The following is a 26,219-nucleotide window of genomic DNA, read 5'->3' as shown; positions in this document are numbered from 1 at the left end:
CTACTTCCTCAGAAGCCCTCATCACCATTCCATCGGGCTATTCTTTCCTCAGAGTGGACCGAGTTAGTGGAAGAGGAGGGGGAGTTGCCTTATTCCTAAAAACATTGCTGCAGTTTCATACACTCACCCATGAATCTCCTGGAGAGTGTGAACATTTAGTAGTCAAACTGAAGTTGACTGAAAACACTTCCCTTACAATAGTCATCCTTTACAGACCTCCAAGGGTTTTACCCCTATCCCTTTTAAACACAATAACAAAGTTGAAATCCCCTTTACTGGTTATGGGTGATTTCAACCACTGGTTTTATGCTCCTCTAGATGCCTCTATGAGGTCTCTCATGGATGCCTTCAACCCTATTGGTTTTCAACAATTGGTTGATGTTCCCACCCACAATGCTGTCCATACGCTGGACTGGCTGTTGGTCCATCATCTTTCCTTGTCTAATTTATTAGTTACACCTTGTATCTGGTCGGATCACTCTTTGCTTATTTTTGATGTTATTCTCCTGACTTCTCCTGCTAGATTAGATTCTAATCCCAGACTTGAGGTCCACATGCGTAATGTGAAAACGTTGACGCCTGAAAATGTTGTTCCCATATTAGTAGAGTAAATGTGTTCATTAGAGGAATATGAGTGTGCTGACGATCTTGCGTTACACATCACTAAGTCCCTTATCGATGCCACTAACCAACTGCCTCTGCTCAAGACTTGTCACATAAAAACAGAGACTATGCAGAAATCCTGGCTTAATGAGGATATCCGTGCTATCAGGAGAGAGAAACGTACAGCAGAAACCAGCTGGTGCAAAGACCCTTCCATTTTAACGCAAACCAACAAAAAATGCCTGTTTAAAAAATACTAGGAGGCTATGATTAAGGCCAAGTCTAACATTTACAACCAAAGGATCTTGAAAGCAAAATCATGTTCAAAGGAACTGTTCTCGATTCTCTGTGAGTTCAAGAACAAACCCCCACCCACGTCAGTGCCAGTGAAAGACAAGGAATGGTGTCAGTCCATTCACAATGCCTTCTCTAACAAGGTCACTTTACACCAGGTGAAGATTCAACAGATAAAGGTTATCTGCCGCTCCCTGGACATAATGACAAATGACCTTAAAGAGGCTGGGCCACCTGAGATTATTCCTCCTGTCTTTAACTTTACCCCATGTTCTGAACCATTTATTGTAGAAACCATCTCAGGAATGAACCCCACTTCTTGTCAGAGTGATGTATGCCCTTATAGTTTGTTTATAATGTGCAAGGACTCTTGGTTAACCAAGCTTGTTATTTGAGCAGGGTTCCTCTTTTTTTGAAGGAGGCTTGGGTTACCCCTCTATTAAAAAAAGAGTAGCTGGATTCATTTATTTTGGACAATTACCATCCCATCAGGAATGTGCCCTTCCTGTTAAAAGTACTGGATAAGGTGCACATTTACAATTTCAAAATTTTCTAGACAGCAATGGCATTTTATTGCCCCACCAGTCTGGTTTTCGAAAAGGGTATGGCACGGAGCTATGCTTGACCTTCAGACGATTGGTCTGAAGAACTACTACAGAACATGGACCAAGGACAAGTATCGATCCTCGTGTTCTTGGATTTATCCTCAGCATTCGAACCCATTGATCATGCCTTACTTGAGGATAGATTACAGTCGCTGGCCGGGTGCTATTCTAAAGCTGCTAGCTGGATTTCTTCATTTTTGGGTCCCAGTAACTCAAGGGTGAACTTAGGTGAAGTCTTCTCTGAACCCTCACCAGTCACCTGCGGGATGCACCAGGGATCCTGTATCTCTCCAATATTGTTTAATGTCTATTTGATCCCATTTCTGCTCTTGTCGGTGAGCCTGGGTGTCCAAGTAGCTAATTATGCAGACGGAACTCAGTTGATCATAAAATTGTCTGCTTCATATACTGAGGACGTAGCAAAGTTCGAAACTATCTACAGAGCCGTCCCTGATTGGATGGCGGCTAACTCCTTGGCCGTAAACACTAGTAAAACAGAGCTCTTAAGTGTAGCCTCTTCCATTAAGCTGAGGTATTTACCAGTATAGTATAATGATTTTTAACTCTTAGGCACACTGATCCCGGTGGCAGAGAAGGTAAACACTTTGGGGGTGATCCTGGATGCTGAACTGTCTATGGGCCTCATTACAACCCAGGCGTTAAGGGGTTAACGGCGCCGTAAAAAAGGTGTTGGCGCCGTTAAACCCTTAACGCCTGATTACGAGGTCCCTTTGCGGGTTGCACTTTAACGCCTGCTTTTAGCAGGTGTTAAAAAACCAACCCGCAAAGGGACCTAGGAGCTAATCACGGCACCGTAATTTACGGTGCCGTAATTAGCGCCTTCCCCATTCCCATTGAGCCCTATGGGCCAAAAATGGGAATGGGGAAGGGGCCATGGTGAATGGGGAATTACCGCCCCGCCAACCTTGGAATGGGGCGGTAATTCCGCTACTCACCATGGCGGATTCCGACATGGACCATGGTGCTGATAGCACCATGGTCCACCGCCTGGGTTTTAATGAGGCCCTATGTCTAATCATGTAGCTTCTATAAGTTCTGCTTCTGGGATGATTACATAGCTTTTATGTAGCATTCGCTTTTTTTTCTTACGAGAACTTTGGCTTCGGTTCCCATTAACACACGACTGGAATACTGTAACAGCTTGCTCAGTGGCTGCATGCATTTCATCATAGCTGCTCTCCAGGTCTCCCAGAATGGCACAGTGCTTGCTGTTTCTGGTATATCCAGACAAGCCCATGTTACTGTGGCCGGGTAGAACCTACATTGGTCACCTATTAAACTTAGAATCAGGCACAAAATTCTAACCCTGACTCATAAATGTGTGACAAACATTGCACCTCTGTATGTTACAGCACACCTTCAACTACATGTCCCTTCTCGCTCTCTCAGACCCCAATACCCCCTTGGACATGTTAAACCCAGATTCAGGCTGGTGAAGGCCAGGGGTGCAGTTTTAGTGCGCAAGGCCCTGATTTATACAACCTGCTACCTCTGTCTCTGAGAGCCTTTGAGGCAACAGTTAAGTTAAAAAAAAGAAATCTGCCACCTGACTAGGATCTTTTTTCTCCCATTATGGGCCGCCCCTTGTTGACCCTGAGTTCTGTCCCTGGTTTCCCTTTCCACAATGATTTTAATTATGTTTATTTTGGTTGTCTGTCTTGTTGTCTTATGTGTGCGGGCTCTAAGGCCCATGGGCATGTGGCGTGATGTTATAAGACCTTTTAATGAATAGATAAATAAATCAAGATTCAGTCCTTTTAAAGTGTGGGAAATCACAGCATTTGCTTACTTTCACCACTTGCAAAAGTAAAAACATTGTGTATGTGATTTATTGTCCTTGCCACAAGCTATATGTAGGAAAAACATCTTGTGAAGTACTCCTGAGGATTACCGAGCATCGCTCCAAAATCCACACTGGAACCCTCAATGCACCATTGGTTTCACATTTGTGGATAATGGATATGATATGAGTGATTTAAGGTGGTTTTGCGTTGAGAAAATTAAAAATCTGTCCATGAATAGAACAGCGATAATGCTTGCCTACAAATAACAAATTTGGATTTTCTTATTAAAAACGATCAAATGTGGGCTCAAATCCATGGAAGAGTGGGATTGGGCATGCAATCCGTTTTTTTGCAGTGATCCTTGAGAAAGATTGAACCTTTATATTTTTATTAGATTTTTTTGTGGCCCCTTTTAAGCTGGATTTGTAGTTGCCAGTGTATCATTGGGCACTACCACAGGTCTTTCTAAACTGTTGGACCATTCCAGTATGATAGCCGTGTTCCGTGATGCCATATCCCAGAAGACCCTTATTTATTTCCATTTTCACAACCATGACAAGCTCCCGGGAGCGTCCTGCTTTGAATTTCTGGTGGAGCCAGGAGTAGAATTGGGGAAGATTCACATCTTGGTTGTGACCTTTGGATGTGGCTTTAATTGATATTTTGCCAGATGTACCTCTACGCTTGGATGCATTTCTGGTAGGTTGTGTGGTGAAGGTTTAGATGATTTGTCCACATTTATTGCTGTTCATTCCTTGTTTGGCATTAACTTTCTAATTAGCACACTACCTCTTTTGTTATGTGCTTGGTGCAGAGAACGCTTACCGATTGATGCTCTGACCCTGTCTCAGGCGGGTTGTTTCCATTGACATGCTTGTTTTGGACTCCCCAGCAGCCTTGCGTTGGAGTTCATTGCCGCATCTGATGTGCTGAGCTTTTGAGATAGCGTTTTGTATATGTTTTACCCTCACTTTGGAACTCCAGATAGTTTAATCCAGTACCCAGCACTGTATATGCCTCTATTCTTTCCTCTTATTTGCCCGTTTTCATTGTCACCACTGCCAAGGTGTTCAATTTTGTTTCTGCACATTGGTGGTGGTTTTGTGGTGGTTTGACTAGGCAAGTCAGTTTGTTATTATTTTTCACTATCCACTATCATTGGGGCTTTTGAGATCATTTTTTTGGGATCTGCCATTCTCCATTCAATTGGGTTAGTAGTGTTTCCATTGGTTGGGGCACTTTTGCTAAGTGGCCCCATAGTTAGTCAGGTTTCCTAATTATTTATAGGCAATATTGAATTGTGTAGATGTGATTTGATTTGAAAGTATGGTTTCAATTACCTTGAGGTACACCAACAGGTTTATTTTCTAGCTCTGGAAAAGTATACATTCCTAATATGTTCTTTTAGGGTTTCTTCTCTTTCCCTGATGAAGACGTTTATAGTTAAATCTATTACGTCGAAACCTGTTGGTGTTTTGGAAGTAACCTGAAGATATGCATACGTATTCATCAACTATTGTCTCTCTTTTGCTACATGTGTTTATATTAATGAGTCATTTGTAGGTTTAGGGATTTGTGTCTGTTATATTTTATGCAGTTTCTTGTTTGTATTAGCAAGTCCACATGTGCCGTATGTTGGTGAGTTGTTTGTGTTGATGTGGTATGTCAAGCCATGATGTATGTGATGTAGAATGATATCCTATTGGATTTTATATTTCTGTCCCTCGTATGTATTACTTATTTGTGTTTCTTACATGTATTGTAGATACATCTAAATGTTTGATCCAGTACTCAATTGTGATTTAATTAATTGTTCCAGATGTACTTTTCAATTTACCTTGCAATTGTAATAATGCCCACCCCTGTCCCACCACATGCTCCGTTGCTGATGTCCCACCTTCATGGTGTATAACTATACTAGCAGGACCATAGACACATGGGAGCCCGGTACAAGAGTGGAGCAAGAGTTCCACTTGTCATCTGTTTAGCAGCAAGAACCTATTGATGTTTTAACTGGAAACAAATTCTAGGAAACATAATGAATAGATGCCATTGTAACATTTTATTTATTTTTTTATTTCGGAGGCTCCCCTTCAAAGGATTCTATAATATGGGAACACATGGTGCATTTTAAAAAGTAATCCATATGCAATTGTAATTATTGCACATGTATTTGCAGTATTTTCACAAAGAGGTTTACAAATCATCTAACAAATTAAATGCCTCCCATTCACGTTCTACTATGCCACTATTCAGTGATCCATTGTTCCTAGGGAAAGAAGGCGGCATGCACACGTATTACTGAGATACACTTCAGTGAATCATTGTGGGTTTACAATCGCAAAACTAATAAGTGTAGGAGGCGTTGCTAACTTTCAGCTGTATAGTACACTGTTGAAAGTGAGGAAAATATTACAGTATGATGAACTGTTTTCCCCACGCATTTTGTCGCACAGTAATTCATGTGATAGATGTAGCCAGTGTTACAACTACCATTATTTTATTTTGTTGATTGAATTCTCAATATTGATCATCTATATGTGCTTCAAAAAACCGAAAAATGCATATGATCCTGCTGTATCGGTTATATCACACTCATCAGTGCTAATTGAAGGTAATCGTTTTACTGGTAAATATATGGGGGCTGAATTACAAAAGCTTTTTTGAATGGGAAAGTCCCATTCAAAAACGCTTTGTAAATCAGGCCCATGGAGTGTTGATGGCTTGTATGGCATGTGTTGTGTAGGTTATTCTGATATGCATAAATGGTGAATGAGTGTGGCGTTGCCCGTAATGACGGGCTTACGCGGCAGCGTGACGTTGCCGATTATAAATAAAGGGGCGTTCCCGGCCGCGAGCAGAGCGACCGGGAAGCCCAAACCGAAAGGCTGTGTGTGTGTCCTTTCGGGTGGGGGCTTAGGGGCACGCAGTGGGGGCTCAGGACCACCCCCCAACAGTGGCGACGAGCGAGTGCGGATGCCCGGGCCCGGCGTTGCAGGCTTCCAAAATTTTTTCTGCATGTACGGAGCGCCTGGATGCTCCGTCTTACGCCGTGGCTGGTAGGCCGCGGATGTTCTCCGAGCTCCGGTTTGGAGGGGGAAGTGAATCCGGGCCAAATTTTTGGAAATTCTGCTTGCAGGCAGCATGATCTGCACACCCATGGTTGGATTGTGGATTTTCATGTAGTTTTGGTGCTACTATGTCGTGTGAAAGCCAGGAGAAGGGTTAACATGGCTGGACCTGCTTAGCCTACTCCATGCTTATGGCTTAATTTTTGGAACACCTATACATTGGTGGATGCCAGCGGATGGAGACAGCATTTTTCTTCGTCCCCTTCATCATCAAGTGGCTGTAGTATCTTCTTCGTCCTCTTCATCATCGGAGAAGGCTGTGATTGAGAGACATTCACACCAGCACGCTTTGTTCCTGGTCCTTGGAGCTGGTGCCCGTCCCAGGTGAGCTGTCAGGCTTGTAGTGTGTACCTGGTATCGGATTTGACTGTTATAGACACTCACACTGTGGATGGTGAAGGGTGGCTGAGTTTCAGCCTCCAGGACAACTGATGGGGGTGCCTGTGCGCTCAGACCTATGTTTGAATCTGAAGATTCGGATGACGGGGCAGGGGCTGCGCCGATTCCTCAACAGGTTGGGCAGCCTCCAGTAATTCCAATGCAACAGCCGATACCGGCTCCACAGTTGCCCCTGCAAGGACCTCCAGCAGTGCTGCCAGCTGCCCAACCTGGACCCCCCATCATGGCTCAGGCAAGAGCACCTGCGGCCCACGCTGCTCTGCAGCCCATTCCGGAATTTGACGCATCGGGGCCACCTTCGAGCATGGGCCCCCGGTGGAGGAGATGGATGAGTCGCCTTGATATGTATTTCAGGGCCTCTCAGGTGACCGACGATGACAGCAGAGTGGCCACCATGCTGTACTCCGCAGGGCCTGCGGTCCAGGAAATATTTGAATCCCTCACACCTGCCAATGCCTCCTATGATGCGGCCAAGGCAGCACTCCTTGCACATTTCCTCCCCCTTGCTAATGTGGACTATGAGAGATTTGTTATGCTGTCGGCCAAACAGAAGGATGATGAGACGCTGGACACCTTCTATGGTCGTTTGCGCCGCCTCTCCCTAGGATGTGCGTGGACGGATGCGGAAGACATGATGCGCACAATGTTAATCCAGGCATGCTCCTCCGGCAAACTCAGGAGGCAGGTCCTGAGAGAGCCAGGCATCACTCTGCCCCGCATACTGGAGCTCGGCCGTTGCCATGAGGTGGCGGAGGCTCGGGCCAATAAGATGGAGGCAGGATCCCGGTCAGTGAGAGCGGAGGAGGTGTGTGTCGTGTGGCGAGGTGGCAGAGGCATGAGACGTCCTGGTGGAGGAACCCGCGACAGGGCAGGCAGAGCCGGGGAGTCGTGCCAGAAATGCGGGTATGACCTCCCTCACCCGACTGAATGTCCGGCGGTGGGAAAGACCTGTGGCAGATGTGGACTGGCCGATCACTTTTCAAGGGTATGCCGTGCAGCCCTGCCAGTGATGGTGCCGAGAGGCCAGGCACGGACGTGGAGTCCACGCCAGAACCCGCCGCCGAATGTGGCCCAGGTAGATCAGGGCGAAGTGGATCCCCAGGTGGAGGGTGCCGAGGAGGAGGACGAGGAGAACATCTTTTTCGTCTCGAGCGTGGAAATCCTGAAAAAAAAGAGCCGGAGGCAGCCCAGATGTGTGGTGGAGGTCAATCACTCCCCAGTCCCGGTGCTCGTGGATATGGGGGCCTCCGTCAATGTAATGGCCAGAGGACATTATGACACGCTTGAACCCCTCCCAGGTCTGGACACACCGAAGGCTCGCATATTTGCGTTTGGAGGGCTGGAACCGATACCACTGGATGGTGCCTTTATAGCCAGTGTTAAACATGACGGCTCACAGATAAAGGCTCGCTTCTATGTAACTCCTGTGAGTGACAACACCCTGCTCAGCTGTGCTGCTGCCGAGGCCCTGGGGATTGTCAGTTTCGCCTATTCAGTCGACATGGAAGACATCAATGATCTCCTAGACAAGTACGCAGCACTCTTCAGTGGGATCGGAAAGATGACCGGTGAACCGGTTCGGCTTCACATTGATGAGTCGGTCCAACCTATTGCCCTGAAACACCGTAGGGTACCGTTTCATCTAAGAGAGCAGGTGGACAAGGAGCTGGACAGTTTGGTAAACCTGGACATCATCGAAAAGCTGGAGGGCCCGACCCCCTGGGTGTCTCCGATCGTGGTGGCCAGAAAACCTAAGCAACCTGATTCTGTCCGCATCTGTGTCAACATGAGGCTCCCTAACAAGGCAATAAAGAGGGAGCGGCATCTCACACCCACGATCGACGACATAATTGCGGAAGTACAAGGGGCTCGGTTCTTTTCAAAACTGGATCTCCGAGCAGGTTACCACCAGGTCGTTCTCCACCCCGAGTCCAGGTACATAACAACGTTTACCACCCACCGGGGATTGTACCGATATAAGAGGTTGAGTTTTGGAGTGTCATCTGCCGCCGTGGTGTTCCAGAACATTATTAGGGGTGCCCTGGCAGACCTCAAGGGCGTCCTCAACATCAGCGATGACATTCTGGTGTTCGCGAAAACTGAGGTGGCCCATATGAGGAGGCTGGGAAAGACCCTGGAACGGCTCCAGTCACTGGGCCTTACCCTTCATAAGGAAAAATGCGAGTTCAAGCGCACCTCCATTGAATTCTTCGGTTTTGTGTTCAAGGAGGGAGGGGTATCGCCCGATCCAAGAAAGGTCCAGGACATCAAATCGGCACAACCTCCCGAATCGGTGTCTGATGTGAGGAGTTTTCTGGGGATGGTGACCTACTGTGGGCGGTTCATCCAAAACCTCGCCTCAAGATCGGAACCACTCCGGGCCCTGACGAAGAAGGAGTCAACGTGGCACTGGGGCCCACTTGAGCAGGCCGCTTTTGAGGACATTAAAGCTTCCCTCACGACGGAAGACACCATGGCATTCTTCGGCCCCGCCCTGGAATCAGAGATCGTTGTTGATGCAAGCCCTTTTGGTCTGGGGGCCGTGCTAACTCAGGTGGACCGCAATGGGGGGGTTCGCCCCGTGGCATATGCCAGCAAGGCACTCTCAGAGACTGAGCAGAGGTACTCCCAGATCGAGAGGGAGGCCCTTGCGGTGCTGTGGGGCTGCAGACATTTTCGACTCTATGTCTTGGGTCGTCAGGTGACGGTGGTAACCGATCACAAACCGTTGCTTCAAATCCTGGTTGGGTCATCGTCAAAGCCCCCGGCCAGGATTGAGAGATGGATGCTCGCCCTCCTTGAGTACTCCGTTACCTTGGTATACAGGCCCGGGGCCAACAATGCGGCGGACTACCTCTCCTGCCACCCGGGGGTGTGCGGGGGAGAGGGGCATGATATCTGCGAAGAAGAGGCTGACAGCCATGTACGGATGGCGGTGAAGGCGGCCACACCAAACGCGATGCCACTGGCGGAGCTGGAGGCCGCGGCGGCCCAAGACGAATGCTTTCAAATACTGAGGCACTCGATGCAACACTGCTCCTGGAAGTCCGTCCTCGAGGCTGTGGCCGGGCGGGCACAAGAGGCCAGAACGACACTTGAACAGCTGTGGAAAGTGAAGGACGAGTTGTCGTTTTCTGAGTCGGGCCTGCTGCTCCGGGGTGACCGGATTGTCGTCCCCCTGACAAAAGTGAAGGAGGTCATCACTTTGGCCCACCATGGACATCAAGGCGCAGCCAAGACCAAGGCGCGGCTCCGGTTGAAGGTCTGGTTTCCTGAACTAGAGAAGAGGGTTGATGACTTTGTAGCAGCATGCGTGTGGTGTCAGGCAGCCTCCCCTCTGCAACGGGAGCCGGCAATAGAAGCGATGCCCCGAGGCACACGGCCTTGGGAGGTCGTCCACGCGGACTTTGGATCGACGTCGGTGGGCACCCACTTCCTGGCAATTGTCGATGAGTACTCTAGATATCCAGAGGTGGAGTTCGTCGAATCCGTGGCGTTTGAGCATGTGGTGGTGACGGTGGAGAAGATCTTTGCAGCCCACGGGTTTCCCCACACTCTGTGCTCAGACAATGGCGCTCCTTTCCAAAGTGAGCAGTTCTCCGAGCTCATGGAAAGCTGCGGGGTGCAGCACAGGAAGGTGTCACCGCTGTGGCCCCGAGCCAATGGTGATGCGGAGAGACTCATGCGGACTCTTAACAAGACATTCCGAATCGCCCAGGGACAGGGTCAGCCCCTACAATGGGCCCTGTACCAATTCCTGCGGGTGTATCGCACCACCCCGCATGCCTCAACTGGAGTGGCTCCCGCAGAAGCGCTGTTCAAGAGATGCCCCCCGGGCTTGCTACCCGAGGCTGTGGAGAAAGAGCCTGGAGTGATTGATAACCAGCGGGTTGAAATGGAAAGGCGAGTGAGAATTGACCAGGAAAACCTGCAAAGGGGTCTCCGGCCTCAACGGCTTGAGCAGGGAGACGAAGTTCTAATCCGAAACCGACACCCCCATGGGAAACTCTCACTCCCCTATGAACCCGAGCCCTTGGATGTTGTGGCGGTCAAGGGATCCATGGTGACGGCCTCGGATGGGCGATCTGCCGTCACCCGGAATGTGAGTTTCTTCAAGAAACTGGGTGATCCACGGACTGAAACTCCACCTGAACCTGACCCACCAGAGGACCCCGATGATGGAGATCTTCGGGAGGATGCCCCAGACTCCCCAATCCGGGGAGCCGCGGCTGAGGGACATCACGGGCCGGAGGTAGGCAGGAGGTACCCCCAGAGGGCTGGGCGAGGGAAACCTGCTTACCTCAGCGAGTATGTACTTTGACACTTAGCCAGTAAACTGTGATGAAGGGATCCGGGTGGTTGACAATAAAGGGGTGTTGGGTGTGCAGTGGTGGTTTGTAGTGTAGCTGTGTGTTAAAAGTTATTATAGTTAAAAGTGCAGTTGTTGTGGTTCCTCCCGAAAAAGGAGGAGTGTGGCGTTGCCCGTAATGACGGGCTTACGCGGCGGCGTGACGTTGCACGCCGCCACCCCGATTATAAATAAAGGGGCGTTCCCGGCCGCGAGCAGAGCGACCGGGAAGCCCGAACCGAAAGGCTGTGTGTGTGTGTGTCCTTTCGGGTGGGGGCTTACGGGCACGCAGTGGGGGCTCAGTCCCGCCCCCCAACAATGGGTGTCCATGAGAACACTAATGTGCTTATTTAAATCATGTGTACATTTTCAACACATATATCAGCAAAAATCTAATATAAAATTGTCGTTATCGCCATTTAGTGCATTGTGCAAAGGCATTTAATTTTGTTAAATGGGTTTTGACAATGAGCCCATACCTGTTTACTAAATTGGAAAGAAAATACAAAACAAGATGACTGCCATGTAAACGGCAAGGGGTCACATTTAGAAGCGCACAAACCTTCTTTGTCTTTCCATGGTGGCAGAGAAACAGGAACGGAACAAGATAAAAAGAGGAACATGCTATCAGGCATATTTGTTTCTTTACTGGGGGAGTGAAATGGATGTGTGTGGTGAATGGGAGGTTCGGTGGGTGGAGCATGGAGGGATACGCTAAAACTCAGCTCAGAATGCGAGCTTTTATGAACAGATATAGCTGATCATCCAAGAATGATTAATGGCTGCAGTGATGCACCCTGTTGCCAATGTATATTTGCCTGGCTAATTTCCAGATGGCGTTGTGCCTTTTAGCAGGTACGCAGAAAACAGGTACATTCAGCATTCATTTGATTAAATGTTTCTGAGATTGTTATCATGCACCTCTGCCATTTGCATGTTGCCCAGTCACTTGGGTGGATCTGAAAACAAGAGACAGGGTGTTTTTTTTCTGGGTGTCGAGGGAGAGATGGTGGGTAGTTTCAGTTTGGAATAAAACAGTGACTGTGTGTGGGTTTTCTTCTCTGTGGTATGGGTTGGTGGACATGCAGCTGCTTGAGTCAATTTGTAAGGCCTTGTGGGCCTGTGGCTCAAGGATGCATTGGCTGAGTTGATGTTGTCCAAGCTATTGGAAGAGGTGTGGAGTTCTGCTGTTTGGTGTCGGATGGAACAGCGGATGTTATAGATGCCTTGTGTGCTTGGCATAGCTGGTTTGTATGGGTTTTTGTTGCATGAGTATGGAGAGTTTTAGATTGCATTAGTGGGGTAAAAAGGGTAATCGTTCTAGCATTGGGTTAAATCACAGTGATGCATGTAGCTCGACAAGGAACTGAAACACACTGTTCCATGGTCAACAATGCTTTGCCCCCCTTTGATAACGATCCTCGGTTTTGTGAGTTAGAGTGGGATGTTAAAGATACATTTCTTACTACTTTGCTAAAAGTAAAGTGTTCCCCTATTGTGCAAATACCATTGGGGATTGAGTTGCAGAATTTCATTGAGACGTTTGAAAAAGCTAACCCACCACATTTCATTTAGGATTTGGATACAAGGAGTATGTCATTAATAATATACAATATCTAGATGTATATAGTGCCACAAACCCACAGGTATCTAAGCACTGAAATAACAGTTGTTATTATAATCCCACTGTGTGGTACTATATTTTTGACCTCAGAAGGATGAAAGGCTGAGTTGGTCCTGCTGGGATTCAAACCTGCATCAACAGGCTAGGCACAGATGTCAGAACAAGCACTCAGATTGCTGTGCTATCTGACCAGCTACATTTCTAGGTCTTAGGGTTCTAGTTGGTCTGCAGATGATTTATCATTGCAGGCATTCTGTCCCTTTGCTGTGAATTGTTCTGTGAACAATTCAAGGCATTTTGAAATAGATCCTTCTCTTGACTAACAGCCAGTGTGGAGAACTTTGTGCTGGTGTCATGAGTTTTCACTTGATGAATTTTAGGAGTCTTACTGCTGTATTCTGAATTCATTGCCGTTGTATGGTGAGGTATACAGGCATTCCGAGGTAGATGCTGTGGGGATAGTCTATTCTTAACCTGACAAGCAGGATAATGGCCATGGTTCTGTTTAACAATGTGAGAAAGGGCAATTATGGAAAAGAAACATGCATTTTCTAATGTGTTTTACTTTGGGTTCCAGTGTTTGCACATTGTAATCAGAATTTTAAGATTTGTCTACCACATTCGAGAGTTCTGGTGTGGTTCCCATTTCCGGTGGCCCTGGTGTGGATAATTGCCTAGCCAGTTTGTTTGGTGTGATCATGATATTGGTTTTATTTGAGTTGTGTTTAAGCTTGTTTATGCTCATCCATGCATTGATCTGTGAGAAGAAATTTGTTTGTATATATTTATTTATATGTGTAAATTGAAACACAGCTGCTTTAAGCACAATCCACTTCATAGTAAAAGTGCCACTGGATCTTACAGCGCACTTCGTTTGTAACATCGTTGCCGAAAAACTGAAACATCAGGGCCAGTGATGTAATACTTAATTGTCCATGAGATTTCAACTCCTCTGGATAAGAATATCGTGAAAGGCACCGTAAATTCTTTATTTAAAATGCGATATATTCTGCCAACGATACTTGGAACCCATTTAGATGGTAATATCTTAAGATGTGCTGTGCACTTTAATTGATTGACGTCACCAACAGCATTACACAGTTGTTTACATTTGATAGAGGTGATTTAAATTATTGCAAGAATTAAATAGTGCATCGGCACATTGATTTCTGCCAAATTATTCGAGCATTTTGCACCTCTGTAAATGTAAATTGTGCAGACTAATTTTTTTGAACAAGTATCTTACGTTGGAAAGACACTAAAAAATGGCAGCCACATTTTACAATCAAATGTGCATATGCTAGACCTTGGGAAACAAATAAAATAGAAAAGGGACATTAAAATGGGAGAATCATAGAGTCTGAAAGCACCATCATGCACCAATTTATATTACAGGGCCTGCGCTAACGGCCCTTTAGTTATGGTTAAGTTGCTCAACTCATAGGAAGAGCTCTTTTTGGACATCTTATAACTTCGCTCCCCTTGGAGGAATCCTCATCAAACTTTCCCAAAAAAGTATATGGCACGCTCTGAAGGTTATTGATAAGTTTGGTGAGGTTTTGTGAAGGGGGCAAAGTTATAGAGGGTCCCAACATTTTTTTTCACTGAATGGGAAAAAATCATTGCTCACTCCACAGGCGAAACTGCTGGATGGATTTTCACCAAGGAACGGCGGCTTGGTCCCGAAAGCTGGCTTTTGTAAATTTGGTGAAAATCCATCCAGTAGTTTTTTTTAAAACAGGCAAAATGGAGGTGCCAATAAATTAGTGATATCTGGCTCCGCTTTGCATTTCCCAGTTTGCTCTGTAGATAGGACTCCGGTTGGCCCAGAGGGCTGCGTGATGTCCGCAGACATACAATGTGATCGCTGATTGGCTGGTAGGAAGCATGATGTGTGTCATATTTTTCCAAAACGCCTGCCATGTTGTATCTGCAGATACTCGCCGATAGCGCGGCAGCGAACAGGACTGGAAAACATGTTTTGGGTATCTATTGTTGGAAAGAGGGTCTGGAAAGGGCGCGGGAGTGAAAGATGGTTCATATGATGTATTTGTTTAAGTGGAAGAAGACTGTGTTGTGGTTGCGGTGGCCACGGATACTGCAGCAGTTCACGGGTAGGTCCTGAGGTAGTAGGTTATGTGGTACTTTGTGGACCCTCATAATTAACACATTAGAAGTACTATGCTTTAACCAAGTGTACTGTTTAATGTGCTCAGTTCCTGTGTTTATTTGCATAATCATTGGGTCTGTGGAAAGAAAAATCCATGCAGGATAAAAAAAAAACCTTCTACATTAATTTGTTGTACTATGTACTATGGATGCTGTTAGATACCAGTTGGCGCATGCTAACTGTTTCTCAGTGATCTTTTTTTAGCAGTAAGTCTCTGTTCTGTTTGTGCGCTTGATTGATGTTGATGTTTCCTAAGTTTTGTAGTATTGGAAACTAATATTGCAGGATTGTGGGGGCAGTTAGATACTTGTTGCATATTCTAACTGCTGGTAGTTTGAAAGTTGTTGAAGGTAGGTTTGTAAGACTGTGATTGCTGAAGGTTGATTTTGGAAGTTTGGCAGTTTGCCCATTGGAAATAATGTTGTAGTACTGCTAGTGCAGTAAGATTCCACTTGGTGTATTATGCTTGTTAGATAGCAGTTAGTGTATTGTAACTGTTTACAGTTTCACAGTTTTGCAGGGTTTGTCTTCAAGCACCTATATTCTTGTTGGCGGAGTTCCATTTTCCACTATTCTGAAGTGCCTTTGCAGTATTATGTGTGTAGTTACATGCAGCTGCGTATTGATTGCAGTGGTATGGCCATTGTTAGACAGCTGTTGCCTTATTCTAACAGTTGGTCATTTCACAGGTCATTGAGGACAGTTTGTACACCCTCATAATCAGTACCTTTCTTTTTAAGTACTATGGGTGAAACAATAATAGTGTGTTCTTTCCACAGTTGTTGTTCCTGTGAATATAATCATTGGGTCATTGGGGAAAAAACTCTATAGCAGCGCAACTGATGTCCTCATGGGCACTTGGTGTATGCTAAGTTGTTTTAGTTTCACAGGGCAGAAAGTAATTTTTCATTTGTAGTTACATATCTGTTGGTGAGTATTGGGCAGTAGGCTATGCTACTTCTGTAGATCAGCAAGTACATTTTGGTTTCAAGAATATTAAGTAGACATTTGCAAGTCATCTCTGCTTCAGAGTAATGGAAATATAAATGCATGCAAAACACCAACATTTCTTTTTAATGTATGCAGTATAGTGACCTGCAGTGGTTGTGGTGCCCGTGTGGTTGATTATGCCTACTGTTGTGAAGGTTTTCTTGCCAAGTGATACTTGTCCGTGTGTGAAGCTAGTAAGCTTGCAGTTGTTTTTGGTGCCATCTGCCTTGTATTGTAAAAGCATTACTATTACATATTGGCTATGCGATTGTATCTGTAAGATGGAACGATTGTCTGAATTGCAAGTAGGACATATAATGCCATGGTTTGCATTTTGTACCATCTGTTGAAATGGAATAGATTCACAGTTAGGTATAGATATATACACAAAGCGCTCGTTAGGGACTTGTTCCTGGTCCACATGGCTGCAGAGAGTGCATGTATGTTTCCACATGTATGAAATCTGGAAGATTTATAGGAATATGTTTGCTTTCCAGTATTTGCAGTAAGCACATTAGAAAGTCTTGTGGATCTGTGTGTTTATAGTGAATCTCACCATTCCTGCACAGTTCAATTCCTGCCTTATTTCTGAGACACTGTAAATGGTGTCAGGATTGTTTGATGCATTCCTATGAAGGAGTAGCATTTCAAACACAACTGGTCTGCACTGTTTAAGTAATTGTTTTCAGCAATTGGTGGCAATTGAAATAAAACATTGATTGCTACATTTGCATTGCAATTTACAACAGTTGTGTTGGAAAATTTGAATGGATCAGATAGTTCTGTGTCCAAAGTGATTTGATGGAAGTCCACGTCCTTGTTTTGAAGACTTACTTTTATTTCTTTCGGCAGTTGTGTATGCATTTGCCTTTTGTCTTTTCAGTACATACTTCTGTGGTTGTGATAATTGATGGAGTAGCAGCTGGTTTCAATTTCTTTGGTCATACTGTTGGGAGATCACATATAACTTGTGTTTGCATTAGTTTTCTTTTACAAAGTTTGCCTTTTTGAGGAACAGGGTAAATTTTGAGATGGGGTGTGTAGAGGGCACGTAGTCTGATGTACTCTAAGATGCAAGATATGTGTGCCCTGACTGCCCTTGCTTCAACATTGACTAGATATAGTCCTTCTACTGTGCGTAGATGTGACAGTGATACGTAAATGAATAGTGACGTCGTATGCTAGAGACAGAGAAAACTGTTCACTGCGTACATACACGTCTTTGAAAAGAAGGAATCAGGCTGTTGAGCATCCTATCCTTTTAACTTAAGAAAGTTTGTCAAAGTGGATGTTGACAAACTGAATGGTTTTGTCACATGGGTATATCTGGAAGCCAACAACTGTACCAAGTGTTACATTAACTAACCCTTGCTCCACATCAAGGTTAGATATGATAGATATGATATATGATATGATATGATATGATAGTTTATATATATAGTGCCTATACACAATGTGTTTCAAAGCGTTTCAAGACTAGGGAGGGAACAAGGGAAAAAACAATTACATTCTTAGAGGCCATGAATAGTAAGGATGTGAAATTAACTATCATACTGGGTCTGACGACATTTCAGATAGTGCAGGAGCTAAGACATAGATAAGAGAGGAAGGGGGAGAGTGGGAAGGAAATGGAAACAGACAGGCGACTACCGTACTAGGCCTGACGACATTTCTGATATAGCCGGAGAAAAACAAAAGGTGAGGGAGAGGGGTGCAGAAAGGTAGGGGAGGAACAAAACAAGCGACTATCATACTAGGCCTGGTGACATTTCAGATTGTACTGGAGGGGAGGGTGGTTACACTTGAGCATTACTCTACAGTTTAAACACAATGTTAACATTTTCTCAAAACCAGCTGTGTTGCTCCATGGCTATCTCCAAACTCATAATGAGGCCCAAGTTTTCCAAAGTAGTACTCCTGTTTTGGCAGTATGTGTCCAATAATTGTTTTTCAAAATGTCCTTGTTGTTAGGATCGTTTTTTGGCTATTGTTTCTATGTCTTGGTATGATTTGACAACTCTTTTTCTGGATGCCGCAGTACCCAGGTTAAGCCAGACTATCGGCCTCATTACGCATTTGAAGGCAGCCATGGAGCTACTAGCTCCATGGCTGCCTCCAAACCGGGCTCCTTTTCCAGGTTCCTGCAATGGAGACTTACCGGGTAATTCCGACATAGGAGGACCCGGTAAGTCCTCCTTGCATGAACCATTCCCCATTCCCATTTGAGCCCCCATAGGGTCCCGCGATGGGAAGCTCGTAATCAGCCCTGATGGAATGAAGGGGGCTGGTCCCGTACCAGCCCCCTTCATTCGGTCAGCGCCTGCCTCATAATGAGGCCCTATGTTTTCAGATTTCCCCTAGAAGTCCGTGCTGGTTAAACGGTCTGCGACTTTGTTGCAGCCACATTCTCTATGAGAGAGCATTTTTATGCCAAAGCTGTATAATTTTTGTGACAGTGTTTTGTCAGATGATATGTCATCCCAGAGGTCTTTCAGCTCTGTTTTCTCAACTTTGGTTAAGTAGGCTGTGACATATGGTACAACTGCAGTGTAATTGTCTGCAATGAACTGCACATCCACGTTTGCATTCCACAGGAGGGCAATGATTGCATTGTAATCATTGATGTACGTTGATGCATTGGTTCTTTTTATGCAGTATGTGTTCTTAGGCAATTTGCCTTTCACACTGTTTCTAACAGAAGACATGAAGCTGTTTACTTGTCCTCTTGCTGAAACTGGTCTAGGGAAACCAATGCAGCATTTGGTGTAGTATTTGCCTTTGTTTTTGTATTTGCACCAACAGTACTTGCCACATTTGTGTCTTTGAAACCGCAAAATGTATGCATCTAGGTCACTATGTGTGCTTTCTGAAGGGATTTCACAAGTGACATATTTGAAAATTAACTGCAAAACAGTGGCATCACTGTCTTGACCAAATTTAGGTGCATCTTTAATCCACGCAAGCATGTGGATGTGTGGTGCTCCTCTGGATTCATATTCTTTCCTCCAAAAGAAGTGTTGCACTTCTCAGAGGGGAGGAATTATTTCATTACAGATGAAGTGCAGCATGGCAATAAAGCAGTGATGGAAGTACCTTGACACATTTACAGGGTCAAGAGAGCAGAGTTCTACGGTTGTTTTCATGTCTATCCCAGCTTTGTTTTCATTTCCTATGCGTAGGAAATCGTGCAAGTCTTCCCATGCATACTCTGCACAACTTAAAGTGAAAAACCATGTGGGTGGGCCAAGGTTGCGTAGCATACACCGTACATCTGCGTGACGTCGGAACCAGTATTCTTTCTTACCACGCATGTTTGCTAAGGAATTTGTAATACTTGACTGTAAAATGTAATCTTTCTCTTGCACCTTTTGAAGTAGCTGCGTAGCAGACATGTTTAAATAATGTGAACCTTTTATCAATATGTGTGCAACTCCATAACATAGAGTTGCTAGTTCACTTTCAAAGAGGAGGTGGAATATGTATTCAACGTTTTGTCTGAATCTGGGTCTTCAGAATACATTTGTAATGAGTGGTATTCTGATTCTGTTATTTGTGTGCATCTGTCATCATACCCTCCACCGTTTCCAATAGGAAAGAGTAGAGGAAAGGCTTGTGCTTTTACACTTTTTTCCCATATGCTGATTGGAGATTCTTTGGCTTGCTGCATTTGATGTTTCCAGTGCATCGTCTATGGAGTTTTTGGCGTGCAGTGGGTGAATTATATAGTGGTCTAAAATATTGCAGGCTGTAGTAGGTTTTAGAAGTTCAAATTGGTCAGTTGATGAGGAATCTCAAATTATTTCTGTGGTTTCTCTCAGGTTTTCTTCAATGTTTATTTCTTTGTAGTATTCATTGTTCTCTTTAAGGTAATGCAAGGCTTCTCTAACTTTGTTTAAGTCTACTAGTTGCTGCCAAGTTTTCTTGTCTTTTGTAGGTACACCATTCTCTAGGATAAGAAAAGATTGATCTATTGGCCGTTGCACTGCCAGAGTGTCTACATTTTCTTTAAGATCTAATGGCAAATAAAATACTTTACAACAAATGTCTTTCAGTAGATTAGAAGGAGACAACTTGGCTGTTTTCGGTTGAAGGTGTATTATTGCTTGAAATGGGTGCACTTTTGGATTAAAATTCTCTCATACAAATTAAGCTGTTGGAATGGTTTTGCAAGTGGGAATAGTTCCAAGTTATTACTGATAGCCTTTGAAGGCATTTGGTTATTGTCAAGTTTTCCAGTGCCTTATGTGCAAAGTATTGAGGGGTTAGTAACATTGTATTTGTTTCCTGCTACAAGATAGAGAGATAATTGGAACCATTGGGATTTGTCATTGTCTTCTATTTTATACATTATATCTATAGTTTTGGTGCTCTTTGTATAAAAAGTTCTGTGACAACACATACTTGGTTTGGTACTTCAGCAGAGTGCTTTTAAACTTGGCTATTTCCTTTTTGTACACGTGTAACAGAAGATCTGCAAGGTTGTCGCTACTCTCTTCTACAGTTATTGGATTTTGTATGTGCTGTTCACTTCCAAAATATGTGCTTTGGATTTAGTCTAGTTCTTCCAGCAGTTGTTTGGCTGTACCATGTAGGAGAATGTGATTTAAATGCTCCAGTGCTAAAGCAGGACTTTTTGCATAGTAGAGTCTCTGAATAAGATTTTGTTTTGAAGAATTTTATGTTGCTAACATTTTGATGTGGTGGAGGGTGCTTTTGCAAGCAGACCCAGAAATGCAGGCTAATGAATGCCCTCGCAGTCCTGTGTATTTGCGCACTGGACAGAGTCCATGGTTTGTAATATTTTAATTTTTAATTTGTCTTTGGCTTTTACATATTGATTAAGGAACTGCTATAAAGATTTGAAGGATTGTTTTTGTGCGTTACACATTGAGGTGCACAGCCATTTGTAGACGGGACTGATTGGTTGGGTGGAATGGAGAGTTGATTGTAAGTTTGTTGGGGATATTCTTTCAATGAGCGTTTCTTCTGGCCTAATAGTATTGTCTACCTTTTCATACCCTTTGCCATTGCTAGGTATGGTAATTGAGTTTGTTTAGCTTGTTTGTATGCCTCTTCATTGAAATATGGCTCTGTGTTGGTTGTGTGAATCCACTAACCTGCACTGAGATTTGCAAAGGTATCTATGTTGATATTGTGTATGTTGCGAAGCACTTTTTGTAGTTTAGTAATGAATTTTGTTAGTGGTTTCATTCTGTTTAAAATTAATATAAATAATATTCTTTTGAGGAGCATTGCACTATGAGAGCTTCCAGTATGAGTTTTCAGCAGTAAGTTTGAAGGGGTGAGTGTGATTTTTCTCCTGTTTTTAAAAGGTTCAGAAGGATTCTATGGTGGAACATTTTTTGTAAAATAAATATTTTGAATTGCTTACTTGTAGCTATGCTAATGTTGGTAGATGTGGTGGTAACACTACTGGTAGTTGCAGTCTTCTTAATACATTTAGTTTTAGTTTAAAAGTTTGGACGAGAAGTCTCACTTTTTTTCCTGCTACCAGGTTCTGTTTTGCTCAGTGACTGTATTGGCTGTTTTGTCTGAACTTTTTTTACAAAGTCTGCTAGAGGTGGACGGCCATTTTGCATGGTTTAAGTTTTGTTTGCTCTATTTCTGCACTGTTTTCTATGGATTTGTTTTTTGGTAGGCATTATCTTGTGTCTGATGGAGAAAAAAGGAAAGTGTAGGTTTGAAAGTTGTGCAATGTATTTGTGTGCACTGTGCATGCGGTTTGAATATGAAGGTAGGTATACATGGAGCAGTGTGATTGTGTAAAGGGCTGTTACTTTTGGTTGTGAAGATTGTAGTGGTATGTGTGTGTGTTGCTGTGGGAACGGTTTGCTTCAGTGTGTATGACAGTGTAATGTGGTTGAAGAAATAAGGACATTATAATGTTTTAAACTAGTGTGTAGTAGCATACCTGTGTTCTGATGAGAATAGAAACAGTGAACCTGGCAAGGTGCAATGAGTAAGGGCAAGTTCTCTGAGGTTGGATAATATTGTCTAGGTTACAATAGAACAACACTGCACTTCCTTTGTTGGATGTGAAGAGTTGGTTTCTTCTGGGTGTCATCTTCCAGCAGAGACATCACTGGCTTTTAGGGGGTGGTTCTTTACTGCAATTGCAAAAGAAGGAGGTTAGTGGGTATGTGTGTTAATGGTACAGTAATAGCAGTAGGAAAACACATTGTTTTAGATTCTAGGAAGATTTGTTGGCAGGAAGGGTTAGTGTGTATGTGTGTGTGTGTGTGTGTGTGTGTGTGTGTGCAATTGTACAGTAGTGCATATGAGTGGTACTTGGGAGTGTTGGCATTGTTGGTATGGGGCACTGCTGCAGGCAGCGATAACTGTGGCATAGTGGGCTGGATTTTTGAAGGGTGTGAGATGTTTTTGCACTATTTGTTTGGGAAATGGATTAGTGGAAGTTATACTATAGTGAGAAAACGGGCAGAACGATGTAGAGATTGGGAAGGAAAATGTTACCATGTGTGTAATTCTGTTAACTTTGTGACACAGGGATGTATACTATATGAGTACAGAAGTTGTTTTCTGTTGTTTTATTTATTTATCCAAATGTATAGATAGCACTGTTTCCAACCTAGACATGCATTGCTTTGCTTTCCTGCCAATGGTGGATTTGGTGAATTGTGCAATGTATATAATTGCCATGCTTTGCTAACATACATGCAGTTTCCCCTTTTTTGTGAGCATTGTCGGCATTTTACATAGGGTCTGGCATTTGAATGTGCTGTGCACATGTTCTCAATGTGGTTTTTCATAAGACATATCACAGGCTGGGGTGCTTGAATTGAAATATGTGGTTTGTAGGTGTTATGTTAGTGGGCAGTACAAGAAAACTGTGAAAGCAAACAGCAGTGTAAGAAACTGTCAGTATATTTGAGGAGATGGTACCAATGACAATAGGATTTTTTGAGTAGGCTATGAAGGTTAAGTGGCAAGCACCCTGTCTACATACATACAATCTATGTACTTGCAATGCTTTTGTAACATACACATACATGCCAACCATCCCGATTTAGGCAGGCGACTCCCGATTTTTTATTAAAAAAGATTGCAATTTATTTTTTACTCCCGTCTGAAATAAGTAAAACCCCAATGCATTCCTATGGGGAAATTCCTTTCTCCCGCTTTCTGGAGTTGAATGTCCTTCCTAGGTACTCGAGAATGCTGGCATGTATGCATATATGTAGTTTTTATTTTCTGTGTACATTACAAAACATATGCATAGCTGTAGTTTGTGTTGAGTGATGAAGATGTGGATGAATCTGGAAGTAGAAATCGTGGAGAGTTTCACAGTACTTTTGGATGCAGGTGCTTGGGAATCATACGAGACCTGTGTTCTGAGTGTTGAACAGTAGATCTGCAGTGTTGTAGTGAGTTGATAGAGTTAGATGTCGGGATATTGGATGTGATTGGTGGATGGATGTGGGACTGTTTACCAGTAGCAAATCAGAGAGTGCTGCAAAGTGTGAAGTGGGAAGGGAAGAGGGCTGCCCCTGTGATACGGGATCCGCAAACACTGCAGTAGTTCGAGAATTGCACGTGCCACATCCGGGCCTTCTTAGCATGCCTGGCATGGAAGTGGGAAGTGTGGGGATTATCCATTCAGGTGTTCAGGATGTGCTTAACAGGAACAGAGGGTAATACTTTTTTTCATTGCTGTGTTGGTTGTGTGGAGAAGATGGCTGGAGTTATTGTATGGATAGTGGGAGATTAATTTGTATGTGATCTGGAGAGCTATGCAAAAGCAAGAGTGTTTTCTGCAGATCTTGGTTTTCCAGGCCTGGAGGCTTTATGGTGCTGTGTGCCTGGCTGCAATTTGCAGGCACTGCTTTCTGTTTGTAGACACATAGCTACTTTTGGTAGTCCTGCTGTTTTGGTGGTGCACTGTGGAGGAGAGCATTTGGGCTACATCAGTTCCCCAAGTTTGTTTCCTGTATTGAAGTTGTATGTGGAAGACTTAAAGGCATGGTCTAGTAAAAAATGTTATTGTCCCTACGGGTCGGCCATGTTTTTTTAAGCCTAAGTGGCTCGATTTTAGAAAACTTTCCTATGGACCTTATCCGAGTTTTCGTCCATTAAACGCACGCGAAAACAAGCACCAGGGAGCCGCCATTTTCTGATAATCCTATCTTTTCCCCGATCGCCCTGGCTGACCTGCTTTTGCGGCGCTAAACCAATTCCCCCGCCCCTGAGCCTGTCATCAGCAGACTCGTACCGCCCATTTCCCAACACCAAAGCACGTCTCGTGTCAACATTCGCTGCGCTTTAGCTAATGACGTGTCGCCATGGAAATGGCAGGGCGCCTCTTTCCTCAATAAGTATAAACAGACCGTTTCACAACACACAGCAGCAGATTTTCGATTCCATTCCTCTCTCTGTGTTACTTTGAGTATTCTGTGACTCGTTTCAGTGCTCTGGTCAGCTACCTTCGCCGCTTGTAGCCTGTGTGAACAGATACCAGTACCACCGCTATAAATTATTTTAGTTTGTTTAACACACAATGGCTACAATAATGCCCTACATGTACGAGCCCGAGTATACCGAGGAGGAGCTACTGGAAAGGGAAGCACGCAAAAACGATGGGGATTCGGACGGCAGTTGGCAGGACAAATCAACAGATGAAGAGCCTGGGCCTAGTCGAATGGACGGCGTCTCCACCTGGTGCACATGCAATCGGTGCGAGCTAATGCCAACTGAGGACGAGAACTGCTGCTGCCGAGAAAACTCGGGATGCCTGGCCTACATTTCGGAAGGCGAGCCACGACCGCAATGCATCACCGAGCTGCCAGACTTCAGGGCAGCCTGCCTCACACGGGCCGTGTTGAGAATAATGATGGTGCTTATGCACGAACTTCGAGCAACTGTTCGTCCTCGTAATCCGAGTAACGAGTAAGTATACTCTGCTTGTCAAGCCATTCCTTTTTCATGTTCTTCTACTATATCCAAAATGACATCTACATATCATTGTAACGCATTTAAGTCGTTCAATAGTGTGCATTGTCTAATTAGCATTTGTCCGTGTAAAAGGCCATTAATTACAAGTATACTCATTGACAACAAACGTTTATTAAACTTATCTTGGTCATTTAAAAACAGTTTGTTTCATTCCTTTTCACAGGTGGTACAGACTGGTGGCCTATCGTTCCTTTACATGGTGGCTTCACGGGAGGCTTGGACACCGCGTTCGAAGAGTGATACCAACCTGTGCCGTTCGTGCCATTAGAGAAACGGTCCCGAGTGACAGCGGTCAGTACAGGGGATTTTCTCTCGCTGTGCTGCAACCTGACCTGTATAATCTTTAAAGTCTTGTATTTTTGTGTCATGAAAATAAGATACAAAATAAAACACCACATATATTTTAACAACGGTTGTCTCGATTTTTTAAATGATCAAGTGTGTCTCCATTCAAGGATGGACGTCAGACATCTGTGCTCCGAATGGGTGAAGGTCTGGTCGCTGTGAAGCAGGGTGGTCACTATCTATCTAAGCTAACATAACATATTCTCGATAATGCATGCACTAAATAACACTTGTTCAAAGTCTTTCAGTAGGTTATGTCTCTATAAAAGTCACACATATATCTATACTAACAATTACCATTGGATTATACAGGCCTTAGGGTCTTGACCACTATAATGCACCGGTTGAAGTGTGGGTCTGTGCTCACAAGAATCTCCGGTATGTGGCATTTGTTATTGATAAGCAACGATATACTATCATTGATATAAAGGCGATATACTGTATATTGATATAAAGGCGGTTCGCGCCGGTGGATGCGCGCTGGCATGGGGGGCTGTCAGGGGCGCGAAAGGCCAAGGTGCCAAACTACATGTACACTTCAAAAGGTGTCCCACGCCAAGGGGCCATCGGTCACATGGCCTCCTCAGACCCCGTGTCTCCAGCCAGGCCTCCCCTTGAAGCAGGCCGCCCCCTGCTCTCCACATAAGTGTGTCTCCATTCAGCAGTCTTCCCGTGCCTTATCTGCACGCCCCAGGCCCATCCATCCCACCCCCCTGTATCAAAGGCGGTTCGCGCCAGTGGATGCGCGCTGGCATGGGGGGCTGTGATGGGCGCAAACGGCCAAGGTGCCAAACTACATGTACACTTCAAAAGGTGTCCCACGCCAAGGGGCCATTGTTCACATGGTCCCCTCAGACCCCGTGTCTCCAGGCAGGCCTCCCCTGAGGCAGGCCGCCCCCCTTGCAATCCACATA

The sequence above is a fragment of the Ambystoma mexicanum genome, chromosome 6p, assembly GCF_040938575.1.
Source record: "Ambystoma mexicanum isolate Mex_15411 chromosome 6p, UKY_AmexF1_1, whole genome shotgun sequence".
Lineage (NCBI taxonomy): Eukaryota > Metazoa > Chordata > Amphibia > Caudata > Ambystomatidae > Ambystoma > Ambystoma mexicanum.
Note: the sequence above shows the minus strand (reverse complement) of the source record.